The sequence below is a fragment of the Choloepus didactylus genome, chromosome 19 (assembly GCF_015220235.1).
Source record: "Choloepus didactylus isolate mChoDid1 chromosome 19, mChoDid1.pri, whole genome shotgun sequence".
Classification (NCBI taxonomy): Eukaryota; Metazoa; Chordata; class Mammalia; order Pilosa; family Megalonychidae; genus Choloepus; species Choloepus didactylus.
Genome location: NC_051325.1, coordinates 7,644,507 through 7,666,552, shown reverse-complemented (window position 1 = coordinate 7,666,552; position 22,046 = coordinate 7,644,507). Strand labels below are relative to the sequence as shown.

Genomic DNA, 22,046 nt, shown 5'->3' with positions numbered 1-22,046 from the left:
CTCTGCCAGATGTGTATAACAGCCAATCCAAAAGAGGGAAAGAGTTTATTGCTATGCAGGGAGCGGGAGAGCACACCGCCTAGCAGCCGCAAAATCTGTCTCCCCTGAGGAGTCCAGGGTTTTTATGGATTCAAAGAAGTGGGATGGAGTTGCTACCATTCATTACAAGAGTAGGTACGCAGAAGGGCGAGACTAGCTATAAAAACTATTATAGTAGAAAATATACACAAGGCTGAGACAATTGAATTTCAGTAATTTCGGGTATTAACTTCTGCCTAGACTAGGACATAGAAAGGGAACATCTATACAATGATTCAGTAATCATAATCATCCCCTAAATCCTGTTTTCTCTGTGCAAGGACTCTAGACCGAGGCGGTGAGCAGCCAACCCCTCACCACTACCCAAGTCCGCGCTGGCCCCCAGCCCCCAGGGATCCGCCCCCCCCCCCCCCCCGGCAGGTCCGCCCCTACGCTCGGGTCCCGCCCCCGCCCCCGGCCCCCGGCCCTCTCCCCGGGGCTCCCCTCCCGCCGGTGTCGGGAGGGCGGAGGGGGCGGCGCCTGGGGCGGGGAGGAGCGCGGCGGCGCGGCCGCAGACACAAAGAGCGGCCGGCGGGACGCGCGGTGGGAGCCACGCGCTCGCCCTGCGACCCTGACCCCGGCCGGGCCCCTGGAGCCCGCGGAGACCCGAGCCGCCCCCTCCCCAGGTGAGTCGCGCGGGACGGGCCCGCGGGGTCGCCCCTCCGCGCACGTGCGCGCCAGGGATCCGGGTGGGCTGCGCGTCCCTGCTGGCGGGCCGGGGTGGCGAGGGGCGCGGAGGAGAGAGCGCGCGCTTCCCCGGGCCTGGCCCCCAGGGAGTCGGCGGGTGGGGCGAAGTGTCCGGGGCCCGTCGGGGTGGCACTCAGGCCCCCTCGCCCCCGCCCCCACCCCGTGCCCCGGCGCCCCAGGATCAGCCCCTCGTAGTGGTCTGCACCCTGCATTCTCCTCGGGGTGCGCGGCGAAGGAGACTCCTCCGGGTGTGGGGGCCAAAGTTTTGACAAGTCTGACGTTGTGGCTGTCACCTTTGAGGGCTGGGAGGCGGTTTTTGAAACAGCGTATCCCGCGGGACCCCCGCTGCTGGTGCAAACCTTGAAACAGGTCTTAGAACAGCGGCCGTTTCGAAGTTTTGCTGCTCCTTGGAATAGAGCTTGCATTTTCCCGGACCTTTGGCTAAAGTGGGCGTTAAACAACCGGTGTGCGACCGGCGGTAGGGTCGGGGCCAGTCGTTTCGTCTGTAACTTGAAGCCTAAACTGATGACCAAGAACGGTGGCCGCCCTGGGCGACACGGCCGCGGGCCGAGAGATCCCCTGGCTGCCGGTCCCACGTCTGCCTAGTCCCTTTACTCTTCTCCATCATCTGTAAAAGGTGAGGATCCATCCTCTGAGAAGCTGCTAGTTTGGGTTATTCTGCAGAATCATCCCTTCTCCGTTTGATGTATGGGACTTGTCTACTTCCTTTTGTTGTATTATTCGGGAATATTGTTTGAAATGAGGACACTGCTCTGTGGGATGGAGGTGCCTGTTGCAAATTGTTTCTGCCCCTACTAGCTGTTCTGCAGAGTTGTCCTTTGCCCCATCTGCCTGCTTAGTGGCAAATCCTGAGAGGAAACCAGTGTGTGTTTCAAATTCACAAATCTTGCCCTGGTGTTAATGCCACATTGTTGCAAGCTGGGTGTAGGGCTGTGTGCTGGCACAGGAGGGAGGTGCAGAGGCAATGCTGCATCTTTCTCCACTGCCAGACTTAGGGCAAGCCATGGAAGGAGGGACGGGGGCCAGGGAAAGGACCGTGGGGCCAGAGTGGCCTTGCAGGAGAGCTCGTCCCCTTCTTTCTTTCCTCTAGGGGGAGGACAGTCAAGTGACATGCTCAAGGCCACACTGCCAACACTATCCATAGAAGGGAGGGTGACCAGTGATTGTGGGTTTCTTCTTCGATGCCCTTTGCTGTGGTTTCCAGGTTTTTCACATTGAACTTACACTACTTTTAAAGGCAGGAAAAAAATTAACATTAGTTAAAACTACCTGTTAAACAGAACAAAACATTTTGTTGAACTTGGTTCCTGATTTTTCTGCTCCCAGGCCCATTGATCTTGATGCTAGCCCCCACCCCATCCCCAGTTACTGGCTTGGTGATTGTTCTTTTTGTCGACTAAGTCAGCAGCCTAGCAATTTTATAAATGTGTGCAAAAGAGAACATGCATATTGGAAGGAAAATGCTAGAGCTACTTAGGAAGCAGTCTCCTTTCGCACACTGTCCCTGCACATCTTCTATTAGTGGCTTAAACTATTGCAGATTGAACTGGGCAATGTTGGCAGATAAAAATGGGAAGTGTGTATGTGCTTTTATATAGTTCAGATTAAAAAAAATTGAAAGGATGATAACTTTTTTTGAGTTTGAGACAGTAGCAAGTCTCCAAAGAGTCTGAACTTAAGATAACATTTAGCTGTGTTATATGAGAATGAGATGTTAGGGATGTATCTAGAATCTCCCCTTTTATGGTGAGTGGCCTTAGATGCTGGTGAGTGGGTGGGATCCTACTGCTGCTTTTCTTTTTTTATTTTTAAATTCAGTTTTATTGAGATATATTCACATATCATACAGTCATCCATGGTGTACAATCAGCTGTTCACAGTACCATCATATAGTTGAGCATTCATCAGCCCAATCTATTTTTTTAACGTTTTCCTTAGAACAGAAAGAATCAGAATAAGAACAAGAAATAAAAGTAAAAAAGAATACCTAAATCATCCCCCCCATCCCACCCTATTTTTCATTCGGACTGTGTTCCCATTCTTCTAATCATCCATCCATACACTGGATAAAGGGAGTGCGATCCACAAGGTTTTCACAATCACACTGTCACCTCTTGTAAGCTACATTGTTATACAGTCCTCTTCAAGAGTTAAGGCTACTGTGTTGGAGTTTGATAATTTCAGGTATTTACTTCCAGCTATTCCAATACATTAAAACCTAAAAAGTGTTATCTATATAGTGCGTAGGAATGCCCACCAGAGTGACCTCTCGACTCCATTTGGAATCTCTCAGCCACTGAAACTTTCTTTTATTTCATTTTGCATCCCCCTTTTTGTCAAGAAGATGTTCTCAATCTTGCGATGTTGGGTCCAGATTCATCCTTGGGAGTCATATCCTACATTGCCAGGGCTGCTTTTCTTTTAAAGTGGCACTTGTGGCGTTTGAGACTTGGGAGATAGGACTGTGTTCTTTCTACCTTGGACATTTACTTTTGGATCTTGCCATGTGTGGTTTGTTGCTAGATATCTTTCCTTCTCTGCCTCAAGAAAGATCTGGAAGCAGGAAGCAAAAAGAGGAACAGTGTCCTGGCCTCACTTCTCCTGGGAGTTTCAGGGATGGAGTCCGACGTGGTGGGGGCTGCCGATTAGAAGGACCCTCACCCTCTGTCCTGGAAGGGCACCTCCGGCTCCACGGCCACTTGGCCTCCCAGCTCCTCCCTTGGTCATGCATTTGAGAGGCAGTGGCCGTGACCGACCAGACTCTGGGTTTGGGCTTAGCTTAGTCCTTGGCCTCAAGTACAAGTTAGAAATTCAGGCTCAAGGCCAGAGATTTGGTTAATCGCAAGCAAGAGGTCCAAACAGAGGGTCACATTCCACCTGGAGCTCTTTGTAGGGTGGTGGTAGCCAAGGCTTTCCTTTCCCGTCCTAGAATAATCTTGAGATTTCAGGCAAGCCTTCCCCACCAAAGAATTCTGACAGTCCTGTCGTTTGTGACTGTGGGATGGAGGAGTGTTTTAGAGCCTGTCTCATGTGTTACCCTTTTTGGACCAAAATCAGACCTGCATCTGGTGCCACCAGGCTGCAGTTTTCTTTCTCTGAAATGAGCTTGCTCTTCCTTGGACCTTGGAGGGATAATGATGAATCGTACCCTGGGAGCCTTTGTGTGTCTTGAAGACTGGGGTATCATCTCCCTTGAGTTTAAGTCCATTGGGTTCTCAAATAAACCAGGTGAAGGGTCTCCAGCATGTACCCAAGAGCAGGGCATGACCTGCAATATCGGCATCACCTGAGAACTTGTTAGAATGCAGATTCTCAGGCCTTCTGCTGAGCTGCTCAGGCAGAAACCCCAGGGGTGGGCCCGGCCTCTCTGTTATAAGCCCTCCAGAGACATCTAATGCACCCAAGTTTGGGAAGCACAGGTACATGCCCGTTTTTGTGCATTGACTTAATTTGTTTCTCAGGAGAGGAAACTCGCAACTCCTTTTATGATGTGACACATCCTTTTCTAACCTGGTACCTTATTTTGGGATCTTCCTTGATTGTTAGATTTTGGTGTGTTGCCATTTCTCAAAGTGGTCAATGTCACTTTATTTTTATTTACCGTTATTGTTATTTTATTGTTGAAGATCTGAGGGGAACTCATTCTTCAAAATCTCTGGGTTTTTCAGGTTCCAGTGAAGAGTTTTATTTTGTAGATGCACATCAGTTAGGATATTTCTAGCTTCCAGTGATGGAAAACCCAGTTTGGTCTGGCATAAACATGTAGCAAGGTCATTTAAGAGAAGTCCGACCTCATCACTCTTCAGAGTCCCGGCCGAAGCCTCTCAGCGTGATGGGCTTCCCACCGTACCTCACTGCCTCAGGGACCAGGTCACTTCTTTACCTTAAAAAGGAAGTTGAGTTTTCAGCATTGATAAAAAGCTGTGACTTGAGGGATCCTTCCTGGACATCCTAACTGAGAGGGCAGTGTGGTCGCTGTTAACTCATATAAGCAAGAGTATCAATGCCCATGAATTGTTCTTTGCTTCTCTTGGGCTGAGATTGAGAACGTGCAAACCCTGAGCCTCCAAGGGCAGGTAGACTTGTCCCCTGGGGAGAAGGAGCTCCGTTCACATTGGACACTTCCAAGATCTCCCCCAGGGTCACAGGTGACATGCAATAATAAACATAAGCTCCTACCTCAAATAACAGAATGAAATGGTCACTGATTTGGAGCTTTAGTTAAAAGGGTACCAGCATTTAGTAAACAGTTATAAATTATTTAAAAATAAACAGGCAGTGTGCTCAGTCTAGACTTTGCAGAATAGCTTGTCATCACCCCAGGGCAGATACTTTGGATCCAGAGCCTGTCTGCTTGCCCTGCACTCAGGTGGCCTGAGGAGGGAGGTGCTGGGATTGGCCAGGCACGTGGCCTTTGGGCTTCCGGTTGCGGTTATGGAAGCGGGCAAAAGAGGCAACAGTTGGCAGCCTCAGCAGTCCACCGATTTAGGAGACCAGAGACCCTCCAGTGAAGGAGGCTCCTCCCCCTATGCCCTCCGGGCATGCGTGTCCTGTGCGGGCTTGCAGAATAAAACTGAAAACTCCCTGACCCTATGATAGCAAGTTTGTCCTTGAGAGGAACCTGGGAGGTGGTGACCCTGAGCTTTCCCCCAGGATGGTGCCTAAGGGCAGACTGCAGACCCGCTCCCCAGGTTCAGTTCTGTTCTCATGGCTGGGCCGTCCCGATGTGCCCACTCCCTAAGGAGCAAGGCGGGTGATGGGGTGGGTTGGCACCCCTGACCCAGGCCTGGATAGAAACTGGGTACCCCATTTCTAAACCCTTGTAGGCCTGTCCCCGTTCTGGTAGCATTTACCAAGAAACTCTCTCAAATAGGATGTTTGCGAGGGGTCCCATGTGGAGTCACAAAGACCTCCCGCTGTATAATTCAAGCTTGTCCTGTCAGAAGGATAAGGAATAGTGTATAGTTCATGCTGTTTGGCAGCTTTGAAATTGAGCAATTCTTGCTACATTTTAAATTCTTTTTGAATTTTCATATTTTCAAGTTGTACGCATAGAACTATTTGTGGGTTTTGCTATGTAACAGTCTCATAATTCACATTCATGTAAAGTGTGAGTGCTGTGCAGTGGCCGCCATCTGTACCAAGTGATCAAAGTCAGCATCACCCTAAGGAGACATCAGGGGCTGTTCCGGTTTGCTAATGCTGCCGGAATGCAAAACACTGGAAATAGATTGGCCTTTATAAAGGGGGTTTATTTGGTTACAAAGTTACAGTCTTAAGGTCGTAAAGTATCGAAGGTCATGCATCGACAGTTGGATACCGTCACTGGAGGATGGCCCATGGCATCCAGAAAACCTCTGTTAGCCAGGAAGGCACGTGGCTGGCATCTGCTTGCTCCCAGGTTGCTTTTCAAAATGGAGTTCTCCAAAATGTCAGTGTCAGCTTGCAACAGCCGTCTTCAGAATGTCTGTCTCAGCTACAGCTAGCTGTGAGCTCCTTCCTTCTGAGCTTTTATAGAGCTCCAGTGAACTAAACAAGGCCCATGCTGAATGGATGGGGCCACGCCGCCGTGGAAATTATCCAATCAGAGTCATCACCTATAGTTGGGTGAGTCACATCTCCATGGACACAACCTAATCCAAAGATTCCAACTTAATCAACACAAATATGTCTGCCCCTACAAGATGGCATTAAAGAATATGGCTTTTTCTGGGGGACATAATATATACCAACCAGCACAGGGGCCTTCTGATAAGATGTACTGAAGCCAGGGTCGTGCCCCAGCCCCCCGCCATGCCTGCTGTCACCTGAATCTAACTGTGCAGAGACATCTTGGAATCAGCAGCATCTTGGATTTGATGAAATGTGGTATTTCCTCTGGCTTTGCTGCTGAAAAGGTAGGGAAAGAAAACAGTCTTTGGTGGCTTGGAATTGTAGCACTCTGCCTCCCTCTCGTTTCCACCTCCGTGCCTCGTAGGTATTTAGGTATTTCAAACACAACACATTCCAGTCTAGATTCCTAACTTCTCCCCTACCCCACCTCATGCTGCTCTTCCCGTGTGTGTCCCAGACTCAGGGGGGCAGAAACCTGCCTTTTAGCCAGTAACTGCTGCTGAATGGCCACCTCGAGGAGCTTCAGGGACTTCCCGGGAACAGGAGACCTGAACGGACACGCCAACCCTGGGTTTGCCCACGGGCTCGAGCACTGGGGATCTGGTCCTCGCCCGGCCACTCCTTGGCACAAATACTGGCTTTAGCGCTGCCTATTTCTTGATGTGTCTTCAGGGTCCAAAGGCCTGTTTTCTCCAATTGTCAAATAAGATGAGTTTTCCTGGTCAGTTAAGATAATGGACAAGCCGGTTTAATAAAAATCTGGGACTTAACATAGGAGGGATTTTTATTTATTTATTTATTTTTACTTTTTTTTTAAATTTGGTTTTATTGAGATATATTTACATACCATACAGTCATCCAAAGTGTACAATCAGTTGTTTATTGTACCATCATATTGTGCATTCATCACCACAATCAATTTTTGAACACTTTCATTACTCAAAAAAAAAAAAAAAAAAAACAAATAAGAATAAAAATAAAAGTAAAAAAGAACACCCAAAACATCCCATCCCTCCGTTTCCCCCTATTATTCATTTACTTTTTGTCCTCATTTTTTTTACTCATCTGTCTCTACATTGGATAAAGAGTGTGAGCCACAAGGTTTTCACACTCACAAAGTCATACCATATAAGCTATATAGTTATACAATCGTCTTCAAGAATCAAGGCTACTGGGATGCAGTTCAACAGTTTCAGATATTTTCTTCTAGCTATTCCAATACACTAGAAACTAAAAAGCGATATCTATATAATGCATAAGAATAACCTCCAGAATTACCTCTCAACTCCATTTGAAATCTCTTGGCCACTGAAACTTTATTTTGTTTCATTTCTCTTCCCCATTTTGGTCAAGAAGGCTTTCTCGAACCCATGATGCTGGGTCTAGGCTCATCCCCAGAAGTCATGTCCCACATAGCCAGGGAGACTTATACCCCTGGGAGTCATGTCCCATATAGAGAGGAGGGCAGCAAGTTCACAAGCCCATTTGGCTTAGAGAGAGATGCCGCATCTGGAGTAACAAAAGAGGTTCTCTGGGGATGACTCTTAATTGTGAATTATAAGTAGGCTTAGCTTTTTTTTTTTTTTATTCATTTTTACTGAGATATATTCACATACCATGCAGTCATGCGAAGCGTACATTCAGTTGTTCACAGTTCATTATATAGTTATGCATTCATCACCAAAATTAATTTTTGAACATTTTCATTACCACCCACACAAAAATAATAAGGATAAAAATTAAAGTGAAAAAGAACAATTAAAGTAAAAAAGAACACTGGGTGCCTTTTTTTTGCCCCCATTTTTCTATTCATTCATCCATCACTGGACAAAGGGGAGTGTGGTCTATATGGCTTTCCCAATCACATTGTCACCCCTCATAAGCTACATTTTTATATAATCGTCTTCAAGATTCATGGGTTCTGGGTTGTAGTTTGATAGTTTCAGGTATTTACTGCTAGCTGTTCCAATTCATTAGAGCCTAAAAAGCGCTGTCTATATTGTGCGTAAGAGTGCCCACCGGAGTGATCTCTCGGCTCCTTTTGGTAGGCTCAGCTTTTAGGAGGGATTTTTAAAGTATCTAATACTAGAAACATTCAGATAACGGATTTGCATTATGCGGACAACTTCCTGATCTCAGTTCCCAGTCCCTGTAGTGTTGGAAACTTTTGTGGCACTGCGTCAAGACTCATTTGACCTTGAACCTCATTTGTGTCAGATTTAGAAATGGTAAGATTTTAAGTCCTTCTAGTTTACAGTAATCCTGTTTGATTAAGGAGAAACTTTGCATCAGCCCGGGATTGTAACGGTTTTTGTTTATTTTGCTTGGCACAGACTTCAAGTAATTGCAATAACAAAATGCAGCAATCTCCCCATCACTTTGGCTTGCCGCCTCAGCATGCCACATTTTATCTTCAGTTAAGACATTAGCTCTTAGCTGTTTTGTATCTGCTTTTAGAGCCCTTGAGTTGTTGGTGTTGACACTGACCTTCGCGGCAGGCTCATGCTTTAAAAGTGGAATCCTAGAGTTTCAGTTCTCAGATTACGAGGACTTTTAAATATGTGTGGAGAGCAAAGGTTAGCAGTTTTTGCGTGGTATGCCTTTAGGTTCCTAATTCTATGGCTGGATTTCGTATATGAACATTGGAATAATCATGAGAATGGAGTGAGTTGGTCTTAGGGGTTTCTGGCATTATAGATTTTATAGACTGCATTTTTTTTTTCTTCTTTCATTTTCTTAATAGTCAGACCTTAGTTCTGGTGACGAGAAAGCATCTCACTGTTTTATGAGAGATGAATAGAATGGATTGGGCGATGGAATGTTTGGTCGAAGTATTGCTTCTTAATTTGGGGGACTAGTCACATTAATGTGCTTTCCTTATAATTTAGATGTACTAATACAGATTCTGGAATGACGTTAGGACTTTTTGGTTTGGTTTGGAGCTAGAAGAGATGTTTTCCCATATATTCTGGATATCTGACTCCTGCAGTTTTTTTTTTTTTTTCACATTCAAAACTACTTTGTATGTTTGCGTGCTGTTAGAATGCAGGAGGCCGTATGAAAAGTTGGTTGTTCCAATTCTGGAGATCGGCCTCAGTATGAGTCTTAGTTCACTTAGCAACTCTGTGACCTCAGGCAAGTTACTTAACCTCTCTGTGCCTCCGTTTTCTCACCTGTAAGATGGGGATAACAGTGCCTACCTCACAGGGCTAAATGGGATGATTTATATACAGTGCTTAGAGATGTATCCAGGACAGGTGCTCAGTCAATATTATCAAGAGGTTATTATCAAGAGGTTATTTAGCAGAAGCAGGCTCCCTAATGGGTGACCAGAGACAGGTGGGTATCTCCAGTGGTGCTGACTGCCACAAAGGTCCTTGTGTTTCCAGGGACTGAGTGTTGTAAATATCTCCCAGAGCCCTTTTTATTTTTCTCCCTCAACCTTTAAGTTCACTTGACTGAAATAGAAATGAATTGCAGTTATCACACAGAAAGAAACCACTCAGAATGGCAAAATATGCAAATGTTGAAAAATTGCAAACTTAGATGACTTACAGGAATAGACCTTATTGGACCCCTTTTGGTCCTGTCATTTCCTCCAGGTGTACAGGTGCCTTTTGTGGAGTTGAAACCTGTGTGTGTCCTGGACTTTTTCATGTCCCTCTTTGGTCCCACTAATTTCCGTGTTTTTAAATAGACACGTGTTTGTTATTGAAACAGTTCATGTGCTTGTTAGGTTTTTTTTCCCCTTAAGATTTATTGCACACTCTGAAGGCAGCTGTTAAGCCCTCAGAATACAAAGCTTGGTAACACATAATTACATGTTCAAAGAATACAGAGAGATAGCAACTGTATGAAAGTAATTTTATGGAAACACTTAGGAGGAACAGTAATTTGGGTGAGAATAAGAGGACGCCAGAGGGTTTGGAATGGACATTTCTGCATAAACAAAGGTTCGGAAGCATGAAAATATGGTGAGCCTGAAAATCTGATAACTCTGGCTCCCTTAGTTTCCATGCTCAGGAATCTTCTTCCCGCTGCCCCCACAATCACTATTTTTTCCATTTTGTACTTGCAACTCTTGTGCTCCCTTGCCTCCAGTTTATCCCTCTTTCTACCTACTATAGAGTATAAGCAGCTTTCCTGGGGGAGTATTTTGGCAAAGCTATTTCTGAAGCATGAAAAGTCTAATTGATTGAATAATTCACTAAGGAAATAGAGATGCTTTCAAAAATTTGTACTTAGGTGTTCTTTATAATAGCAGAAAATTTAAAACATGCACTCAACAATAGGGTACTGTTGGATAGATTAAATACATCCTTAAAAAGTATTAAATCATTGAAATTTGTGAAGAATGTTTAATAACAAGGTATATAAATAAGCTTATCTAACATGTAATTTTATGCCACTGCAGCTAGAGTAAAACATTCTGTTCTCTGGGTAAAAAGAAACTACCTGGTTTATGAGTGTACATACACTTCAGTGCAAAGTTTTATATGCCCTCCTTGTGCTAAGGTTAGGCTTTTGATTTTTTTTTTTTTTTTTTTTTAATTAACGGAATCCCTTTGGTTAGGCTTCCAGTTTTTTTTCTGTGCAGTTCGGGACTTAGAGATAGTACTCTATAAAGAGTTTCAGAGTCTTCCTGTTTTCTTCCTCTTTAGATATAACTGTGTGCTAGGCATCTTCGTTCTTTCTCTGGTTCTGTCACTGTTTCTTCACCTGGCTGGTAGGATGGATGTGCAGTGGAATTATTCAGAAAGACCCTCCTGCTGGCTTCCCTGTCCGGGAGCACTGGGAGGGTCTGTGCTGGCCCAGCTCCCACAGGTCCAAACATGACCCCGTGGACGAGCCAGATGTCATTTGCATGGGGGCCTGGACCCTGCTTTGAAAAGTGTGGGAAGCCCTTTCCTAAATTGTTTTGTATTTCTTTAATGCTTGGCAAGACTGTACCTATTATACATTTGTTTATCCCCCTAGGTAAGTGCCTGCGTCACGTGGGGGCATCACTCAGCCTCATTTTCTGGATGTCCTGACAGCATTGCTTTTCTAGGAGGGAAGCCCTGAGGCAGGCAGCAGGCTCCTCATCCGATCGGCCTCCCTGTCCGTACTTGCTAATAATGCATGAATAAGGAGCGTTCACAGAAACACACACTTGTTTTAAGAGCAGGCCATATTTTTTAAGGGTAGTAACATTTTCTCGTCCAGGATCTCAAGCATTTTGGAAGAGAAGTTAGTGTTTATATGAATCCTCTTTTGGAATTTCTAGCTTTGATCAAGAACCAGATGCTCCAACTAGCTGACCAAGGTCGGGTGGTTCTGCAAGCAATCCTGATATTTTGATGAAGCTGAGAGTGCTGGGGGTGACTCTGTGCCGTGTGTAAGTTGTTATTCAGCAGCATTCAGGAAGGAATACTTTTCAAGTCTGGGCTTGGCCTGCCTCGCTGCTTGCTCTCAGCACGAGCTCTTGCCTCCTTCTTCAAAGAGGAAAATCTAGGTTACTAGTCCTTGGTGTCTTATTCCTCTCCCAGAATATATCTGCACCCACATCTCTCAGGTCTCCTGCACAGTGGCCTCCCAGGAGGAAGTATACAGTTCAGTGGTTTATCCTGGTGAATGTTCATGTGGGCTTGAGAAGAGTGTGTATTCTGCTGTCGTTGGGTGAAGTATCCTATTAATGCGAATTAGATGCAGTTGACTGATGGTGGTGTTCATCATTTACTGTACTTATGCTCTATAAAGTCGCCACAGATTCTGAATTCGTGAACACTGAACCATTGCTCTTGGTCATGATGTTTTCATTAGCCCATCAGTACATACCCTTGTTTCATGTGTGTTTCTGGTTATAGACACCTGATTTAGTACGTATTGTTCGTTAGCATTGAACTCACAACTGACAGCACTATAACTCATGTCGGAACAAAGCTTATCTGACACTCGTATTTTCTCCCTAAGGCCCATCACAGCCTTCTTGTGCTTTGGAGCACTAGATAGCTTCGCCACTACACTTGGAGGCAATTTTAAACAGCAAAATCTCCAACAAAAAGCACAAAAATGTGAAAAACATGGTACTATGTATACGCTGTGAAGAGGACACTTGTTCACAGTATGAGAGTTGAAATAAGAAGGCAGAGTGTTGCCTGTTTAAACTCAGCTGGGAATGTGCTCACATTTTTCTCTACTCTGAGCATGTCTGCAAATTACGAGAATTACCATGGATATTGATTTGGGGTTACAAATAAATTTTAGCAAGTAGGTGAATTCGCAAATATGGAATTGTGAATAATGAGGAGCCACTGTATAGCCGTACTGATTTTCTGCCTGTCAATTCCTGATGGAGGGGTATTGACGTCTCCAACTATAATAGAGGATTTAACTATTTCTCCTTGCAACTCTATCAATTTTTGCTTAATATTTGTTGACACTGTTTTTGGTTGTATACACATTTAGAATTATTACGTCTTCTAGGAGAATTGGCTCCTTTCTCATTACTTAATGTCCCTTTTTAGCCCTGATAATTTTTCTTGTTGTGAAGTTTGCTTCATCTGAAACTAGTATGTCTCCAGCTTTCTTTTGATTAGTGGCATGTCTTCTTCTATCCCTTTACCTTTTTTTAATGTAAACTTTATTATAATAGTAATACATATTAACAAAAAACTAGTGGTATAAGGTGATATAAGTGAAACCCCCCCCACCTTTAATATTCCAGTGTCACAATTGTAAAGTTTCTTTGAAATACTGAAATTTAGTAAGTATTCTAACAAATTACAAGGATTTTTTTCTTCTCTGTTGATCTACTTTGTTGAGATCCATTAAAATAGTAAACATTACTACTAATGTTACAGAGGTTGCAGAGTTGAAAACATGGTTAACACTGGGTTGCCAGAAGCACATTTTCTTCACTTTTAGTATTTATTCTTCCCCATCAAATAATATTTTTCACATACATATAAATTTTAATCATATATATCACCAAAATTCTATAGTCTTATCCTACAAATACAGCACATATATAATTAAACAGTTGGTAAACAAAGAGAGCACAAATAAAGACCACAAGGTAACACTGTTTAATGTGTCCATCATCAGGTTGATCAAGCCAGTTGTTATATTTGACAGCAAGAAAAATAATAATGGTTTCTGTGTATAGCTGTGATTACACAAAGACTAGGTTCCTTTCAGCTTCAGAGACTAGAGATTCTGAATGTTTTTTATTTGTTGCAGGTGGCTGTGTATGTTTCCAAGACCTGATAGAGCCCCTTTAATTAGAAATTTGGCAAAACCCAAAATTATAGCACTCAGTAATAAACTACCAAGAAAGATCAGGCTAGAAGCAACTGTCCAAATACAAAATGCTTATTTGGCCGTTCTTCGAGATACTGCTTCTACATTTGCTTGAGCTATGTAAAGAGCTATGAAAAGGCTAATAGCTGCTAGAAGACGACAACATGTTACTGTTATTCAGTCTTTGATTTGTAAACAGTTCTTAAGCACGTATGACCCTGTTTGCACACCAGCCTTGTGTATTGCCACATACCCCAAAGTTGAGATTATTCCTTCTTGGTTGGCATTTAATAAACCAACTCTTGCACCACTGCCGTTAGTGCCATACAAAGTTAACTTCTTCACTGGGATAAAGTCAAGAGCTAGCCGGTATAACACAGTAATGCTAACAGCCACAATCCAGGATTTATTTGGGGGAAGGGGAGTCAAAAGTAGTGATGTTATCAGTTTCACAACTATTAAGGTAAAGAAAAAGTTCCAGTGAACTCCGTACTCAGTTAAATGTTCCTGATAGTATATGAATTTTATAAAATGACTAGTCATCCCATTCCTAGGAAGATTAATGGTCAGAGAACAATGACTTTGTACAGTAATAAATTCTGGACCCCATCATATTGGGTTTTCTCCTAACCTCTGGACAAACCTGTGCAGTCCTCAAAACAAAGCCCCTTACTTCAAAATCCATTGCTGCTGTCCGTAGAGCTCCATTTTGGCCAGTCATCTGGGGAAAAGTGAGAAGTTCACAGCCAAAATGGCAATAGCAGGAAATGCGTTATTACACAGATACAGGAGATGGCTGGAATGTGTTCTGATTCTAGACTGATTTTCAAGAATTTTTCAAGGATTTTTCTGGACAGGCACTCTGGCAAACAAGCCCTCTTACAGTGCATTTGATAAAGCAGCCTTGCTCCAAAGATAATTACAGTGAGCTGCTCAAGGAGGAGAGATGAAGACAAAATAGTTAAAGTGGCCACCATGGGAACTATCAAGAAAACAAAATCAATGAAGAATTGAGTCCTCCAGTGAGTGAAGGGGAATAACAGATGTGTTGTGAGAAAATGGTCGGAATTCCTTTGCAAAAGACAGAATACAGGAAAGCACAAGCCCTGGATGGTTTCCAGCATGCTGGTTCCATTGAGATTACTGACAAAATCTTCCTTCATCTGCTTTTTTTTAAAAATATATTTTTATTGTGAAATTTAACATATATCCATAACAGTGATAACTTTCAAAGTACAACTTAACAAGTAGTTAGAGAGGATATTTCAAAGAATGTTATGGGATACAGTTCCAGCATTTCAGTTATTTCCCTGTTGTAAAATATAACATATATACAGAAAGGTGATAACTTTCAAAGTACAATTTAACGAGTAGTTGTGTTAGGTAATTTCAAAGAATGTTGTGGGTTACAGTTCCAGAGTTTCAGTTGTTTCCTTATTGTGAAATGTAAGGTATATACAGAAAGGTGATAACTTTCAAAGTACGGTTTAACGAGTAGCTAAGAGCAAATTTCAAAGAATTTATGGGTTACATTTCCACCATTTCAGTTATTTCCTTCTAGCTCTTCTAATACCCTAGCATCTAAAACAAGTACTTATATAAAGATTCAGTATTCATAATCCTTTGTTAAATCCTGTCATGTCTGTTGCTACCCCTTCCTCTCATTTAATCACTTGTTAGATCTTTAGGGGTATATAAGCAGTGACTGCCCTAATTTTTTCATATTGAAAACGGATGTCAGTATGGGAAAGGGGTCTGCATCTGGTTGTTCTTAAATAGGCTGTTGCTTCTGGGTTTTAGGACTTGTCTGGCATAGGAACACTCTGGTGGATTTTAGTTTCTGAGAGAGAAACTTAGTGAGTGAAAGTTTTATTGAGTCTCAGATACAGAATTAGGTATTTGGGGACCACTGTTGGTTAGGGCTTGGCATACTGTGGCCATTTGTGGTATCTAGCTGGACCTCGCATAATAGTAACCTCCAGGATAGCCTCATGATGCTATTTGAAATTTCTTAGCCTCTGTAACCTGTTTTTGTTACCTTTCTTTTCCCCCTTTTGGTCAGGAAGTCATTTTCAATCCCTTGATGCCACGGCCAGGCCCATTCCTGGGAGTCGCGTCCCATGTCACCAGGAAGATTTACTCCGCTGGGAGTCATGTCCCATGTAGGGGGGAGGTTAATGGATTTATTTGCACAGTTGTTCTTAGAGAAAGGCCACATCAGAGCAACAAAAGAGGTTCTCTGGAGGTACCTCTTAGGCATAATTATAGGAAAGCTTAGTCTCCCATTTACAGCCCTAAGTTTCACAAGAGCAAGCTTCAAGATGGTGGGCTTGATTATTAAGTAGGGGGTTCCTAATCACATAACATATATTTTGTCCAAGGTAAACATCCAGTGTCTCACATTATCTTCACTTAGTTGTACAATCATCATCTCTCTCAATTTTAAACAATTATTGTAACACAAAGCACTCCAGAACTCTTGTCATCCGCTAATTGTTCATCTGTAGTATTAGTGTAGCGCTGGTAAGATATTTCTATTAAATATAGTCTATAATATGTAATGGGTAGTTTTTTCATATACTGCTCTGTTGTTAACTCTTTGTACCAGTGTCATACCTTATAAGTATATCTTGCAAACACTTATTTATATTTGCTGTTCTGTGGGTTACATGCCTTTAAACAACCACTTTCAATCATGTTCACCTGCAGTACAGCACTAATACTTATAATCCCATTAATGAACAATCATCACCCATGTCCATTCTCATACCTTTAAGTTCACCTTCATTATCATGTCTGTCCATATTAGATTATCATTCCTCCTTCACTAGCTTCTTTCTGTTACTAGGTCCCCCATATTCTACATTATAAGACATTATTTTACATTGTTCACGGAGTTCACGTTAGTGGTAACATACCATATCTCTCCTTTTGTGTCTGTCTTATTTCACTCAGCATTATGTCTCCAAGGTTCATCCATGTTGTCATGTTTCAGGACCTCGTTCCTTCTTACTGCTGCATAGTATTCTATCGTGTGTATATACCACATTTTGTTTATCCACTTGTCTGTTGAAGGACACTTGAATTGTTTTCATCTCTTGGCAATTGTGAACAATGCCACTATGAACATCAGAGTGCAAATGTCTGTTCATATGACTGCTTTCAGATCTTCTGGGTATATACTGAGAGTGAAATTGCTGGATTGTAGGGTAACTCAATCTCTAGTTATCTGAGGAACCACCAAACTGTCTTTCTCAGCGGTTGTACCATTTTACATTCCCTGCGGCAATGAATAAGTGTTCCAATTTCTCCACATCCTCTCCAGCATTTGTAGTTTCTGGTTTATTTAATGGCAGCCATTCTGATTGGTGTGAGATGGTATTTCATTGTGATTTTGATTTGCAGCTCCCTAATAGCCTTCAAGTATGAACATTTTTTTTTCCTGTGTTTCTTAGCCATTTGTGTTTCCTCTTCAGAAAAATGTCTTTGTATCTTTTGCCTATTTTATAATTGAGCTGTTTGTATACTATTGTTGAGTTGTAGGATTTCTTTACATATGTACATAAAACTTTTTTATCAGATATATGGTTTCCAAATATTTTCTCCCATTGCGTTGGCTGTTCCTTCACCTTTTTGACAAATTCCTTTGAGGTACAGAAGCTTTTGATTTTGAGGAGTTCCCATTCATGTATTTTTTCTTTCATTGCTTATACTTTGTGTATAGGGTCTAAGAAGCTACCTGCTAATACTTGGTCTTGAAGATGTTTGCCTACATTATCTTACAGGAGTTTTGTGGTACTATCTCTTATATTGAGGTCTTTAATCCACTTTGAGTTCATTTTTTTATAAGGTGTGAGGTAGGGGTCCTCTTGCATTCTTTTGGATATGGATATCCAGTTCTCCCAGCCCCATTTGTTGAAGAAAGTATTCTGTCCCAGCTCAGTGGATTTGGGGGCCTTATAAAAAATCAGCGTACCATAGATCTGGGGTCTATTTCTGAACTCTCAATTCGATTCCATTGATCAGTTTGTCTATCTTTGCACCAGTGCTATGCTGTTTTGACCACTGTGGCTTAATAGTAGGCTTTAAAGTCAGGAAGTGTGAGTCCTCCCACTTCATTCTTCTTTTTTAGAATGTTTTAAGCAATTTGAGGCCCCTTTCCCATCCAAATAAATTAAGTAAGAAGCTTTTTGAAGTGTGCAAAGTATGTTGTTGGAATTTTGATTGGAATTGCATTGAATCTGTAGATCAGTTTGAGTAGAATTGACATCTTAACAATGTTTAGCCTTCCTATCCATGAACAGGGAATATCTTCCACTTCTTTAGGTCCCCTTTGAATTCTTTTAGGAAAGTTATGTAATTTTCAGTGTAGAGGTCTTTGTGTCCTTGTTTAAGTTTATTACTATGTCCTTGATTCTTTTAGTTGCTATTGTGAATGGAATTTTTTTCTCGAGTGTCTCTTCAGTTAGGTCATTTCTAGTGTATAGGAACATAACTGATTTTGCACATTAATCTTGTATCCCGCCCATTCCAGTTTGCTAATGCTGCCGTTATGCAAAATACCAGAAATGGATTGGCTTTTATTATAAAGGGAGTTTATTTGGTTACAAACTTACAGTCTGAAGGCCATGAAAATGTCCAAATTAAGGCATCAACACAAGTAAACCTTCACCAAGGAAAGCCAGTGGCATCTGGAAAACCTCTGTTAGCTGGGATGGCACGTGGCTGGTGTCTGCTGATTGTGGGTTGTGTTTCACCTCCTCTCTCAGCTCCTGTGCATTCTTCAAAATCAGCTGCTCTCCAAAATGTCACTCTCAGCTGCTCGAAGCTTCTTCTGTCTGTGAACTCTTTTATAGGATTCCAGTGATTTAATTAACACACACCCTGAATGGGTGGGGTAGCACCTCTATGGAAATTATCTAATCAAAGGTCTCGCTCACAGTTGGTTGAGTCACATCTCCGTAGGAGCCACAATACGTTCCAAACTAATCAACAGTAATACGTCTGCTCCCACAAGATTGGATTAAAAGAACATGGTGTTGGAGAAACTAAGACGGCGGCTATGTGAGACAGGGCAAAAAAAAACACCTCCATGAAAAACACTGGATAAAAACCAGAAAGTGACCCAGAATACTGATTACAGTGATGTGCCAGCTGGATGAGGTCTGCTAGTTCCACAGGGGCCATATACTTGGTAAAACTGGGAGTCTGCATTCTAAAACGAGTGAGTAAGCTGGCTTGAAGACCCACAGCTGCTCGGCAGTCTGGGGAAGCCAGGGTTTGGCATTTGGAGACCGACTGGCTCTTTAAAAAAAAAAAATGGGAAAAACCCAGGAGTGGCTGCAGTTGCGATAGTGGGAACAACGCCGTAAAACACAGCAAGAGGGGGCTGGGTCGGCCTCTCGGTGTCTGGCCTGGAAGATAGCCCGCTGCAGATACCCTCAGGACCAGGGGAACAGAAGGGAGAGCCGGAAGCAGAAAGAAACCCCGCGGCTAGCAGCTGGCTCCCGGAGGGCTGGATAAATTCCTGCCTGGGGCCGTGCCCACAGCCCAGAGCCCCGCCAGTTGTCCCAGAGCTGGGAAGGAGGAACTGTATGAGGAGTGGGGGTTGAGACGCCCTGTTCGGCCATCTTTGCATCAGGCTGAAAGCGCCCTTGCATGGCCCGGCGGCCTGGGGCTTCCCTTGAGGGACAGCGTGCACTGGTGACATAGCACGGCATTCCCTCAGCAGAGGTCCTGGAGGATCGCGGCTGGGCAGGGGGACCTGCTCGTAGAACCCAGGGACACTACGCTGAGTCCGGTGGTTTGTGGGACAGCAAGAGAGAGGGTCTGGGGCTGAAATGGAATGAAGGCTTAGACTCTTGAGGTGGCCTTGAATCTCTGAGAACCTGGGGGATTTGAATATTAAAGCTGCCCTTCCTCCCTGGCCACCTGGACACATGCCCCCCATTCAGGGCGGATGGCTCCAGCAACACACCCAAACTGAGTTCTCCACCTGAACCCCACAAGAATCATTTCCTCACACACTGCGGGGACAAGGTTGAGAATTGACTTGAGGGGTATAGGTGACTCACAGACGCCATCTGCTGGTTAGTTAGAGAAAGTGTACACCACCAAACTGTGTTTCTGAAAAATTAGATTGGTAATTTTTTTTTTTACAACTTGAAAGAACCGTATCAAGCAAAACAAATGCCAGGGGGCCAAAAACAACAGAAAATCTTAATGCATATGATAAAACCAGACGATATGGAGAATCCAACTCCAAACACACAAATCAAGATATCAGAAGAGACACAGTACCTGGCAAAATTAATCAAAGAACTACAATCGAGGAATGAAAACATGGCAAAGGATTTAAAGAACATCAAGAAGACCATGGCCCAGGATATAAGCGACATAAAGAAGACCCTAGAAGAACATAAAGAAGACATTGCAAGAGTAAATAAAAAAAATAGAAGATCTTATGGAAATAAAAGAAACTTTTGGCCAAATTAAAAAGACTCTGGATATTCACAATACAAGACTAGAGGAAGCTGAACAGTGTCTCAGTGTCCAAGAAGTCCACAGAACAGAAAATGAAAGAACAAAAGAAAGAATGGAGAAAAATATCGAAAAAATTGAAATGGATCTCACGGATACGATAGATAAAATAAAACATCCAAACTTAAGACTCATTGGTGTCCCAGGAGGGGAAGAGATGGATAAAGGTCTAGAAAGAGTATTAAAAGAAATTGTTGGGGAAAACTTCCCCAACCTTATACACAATATAAATACACAAAGCATAAATGCCCAGCGAACTCCAAATAGAATAAATCCATATAAACCCACTCTGAGACATACTCTGATCAGACTCTCAAATACTGAAGAGAAGGAGCAAGTTCTGAAAGCAGAAAGAGAAAAGCAATTCACCACATACAAAGGAAACAGCATAAGACTAAGTAGTGACTATTCAGCGGTCACCATGGAGGCGAGAAGGCAGTGGCATGACATATTTAAAATTCTGAGAGAGAAAAATTTCCAACCAAGAATACTTTATCCAGCAAAACTCTCCCTCAAATTTGAGGGAGAGCTTAAATTTTTTCAGACAAACAAATGCTGAGAGACTTTGCCAATAAAAGACCTGCCCTACTTCAGATTCTAAAGGGAGCCCTACCAACAGAGAAACAAAGTAAGGAGAAAGGGATATAGAGAATTTTAACAGACATATATAGTACCTTACATTCCAAATCACCAGGACACTCATTTTTCTCTAGTGATCACAGATCTTTCTCCAGAGGGGACCATAAGCTGGGACATAAAACAAGCCTCAAGAAATTAAAAAAGAAAAAAAAATTGAATATAGTCAAAGCACGTTCTCCAACCACAATGGAATGCAAATAGAAGTCAATAATTTTTTAACCATAACTCCACTATTTACTTCCTACATGATATAAAATACACAAACTCTAATGGCAAATCAGTGGTTTTGAACTCAACGTAAAATATGTAATTTTAGACAACTATGTAAAGGTGGGGGAATGGAGGAGTATAGGAACATAGTTTATGTGTCCTATTGAAGTGAAGGTGGTATCAAAGAAAAACAAGATTGTTATGGATTTAAGAGGTTAATTTTAAGCCCCACAGTAAACACAAAGAAATTATCAGAGAATATAACCCTGAAGATGAAAAGTAGAGTATGGGTTAAGAGAAATGGGGGAAGGGGCAATGGGGAGTTAAGAAATGAGTGTAGGGTTGCTGTTTGAGGTGAAGGGAAATTTCTAGTAATGGATGGTGGGAAAGAGCATTACAACATTCTAAATGTGATTAATCCCACTAATGGAAGGCTAGGGAGGGGGTGGATTGGAAAGATTTAGGCTGTATATATGTTTCCACAACTGAAAAAAAAAAAAAAAGACAGTCTAAATAGATGACAATTGAATGCCAAGGATGAACTTGGATGGGATTGGAGGATGGAGGACAGGTGGCTCAAAGGGACACAGTTGAGACATAAGGAAAAGGAAATATAGAATGTAAGCTTAGTATCATTGTTGAATCTCTTGTACTTCTTAGCTGCGCTTAATGGGATTGCATAAAAGAATGTGCTTGTTCATGGGAAGTACATACGTGAATTATAGTGTATGTTCAAGGATGTGTGCAGCTAGCTCTCATATGTTCAGAAGACAGAGGAATAGATGATGGATGATAGATAGGGAGGGAAGGAGGGAGGGAAAGAAATAGTGATGTGACAGCATGTTAAAGTTGGTGGATTGAGCTGTCGGAGGAGGGGGATCAGGGTACGATGGAATTCTGTGTATGGGGTTAGTATTGTTTTTGCAACTGTTCCTATAACTTTGAATTTATTTAAAAAAAAAAAAAAAAAAAAGAAC

The 22,046-nt window shown here is 42.7% G+C and overlaps 1 protein-coding gene and 1 pseudogene across 2 annotated transcripts in view; one reads left to right on the top strand and one right to left on the bottom strand.

The window, feature by feature from the left end:
- The first annotated feature begins 606 nt into the window (after nt 1–606).
- Nucleotides 607–22,046, top strand: part of NINL (ninein like) — a 190,609-nt gene continuing 169,169 nt past the window's right edge. The window contains exon 1 of one of the 2 annotated variants that reach the window (XM_037811299.1): nt 607–704. The gene's annotated coding sequence lies outside the window, so the exon portion shown is untranslated. The remainder of the gene's footprint in view (nt 705–22,046) is intronic. The other variant, XM_037811301.1, reaches the window with a different exon arrangement.
- Nucleotides 13,366–15,835, bottom strand: LOC119516040 (annotated as a pseudogene).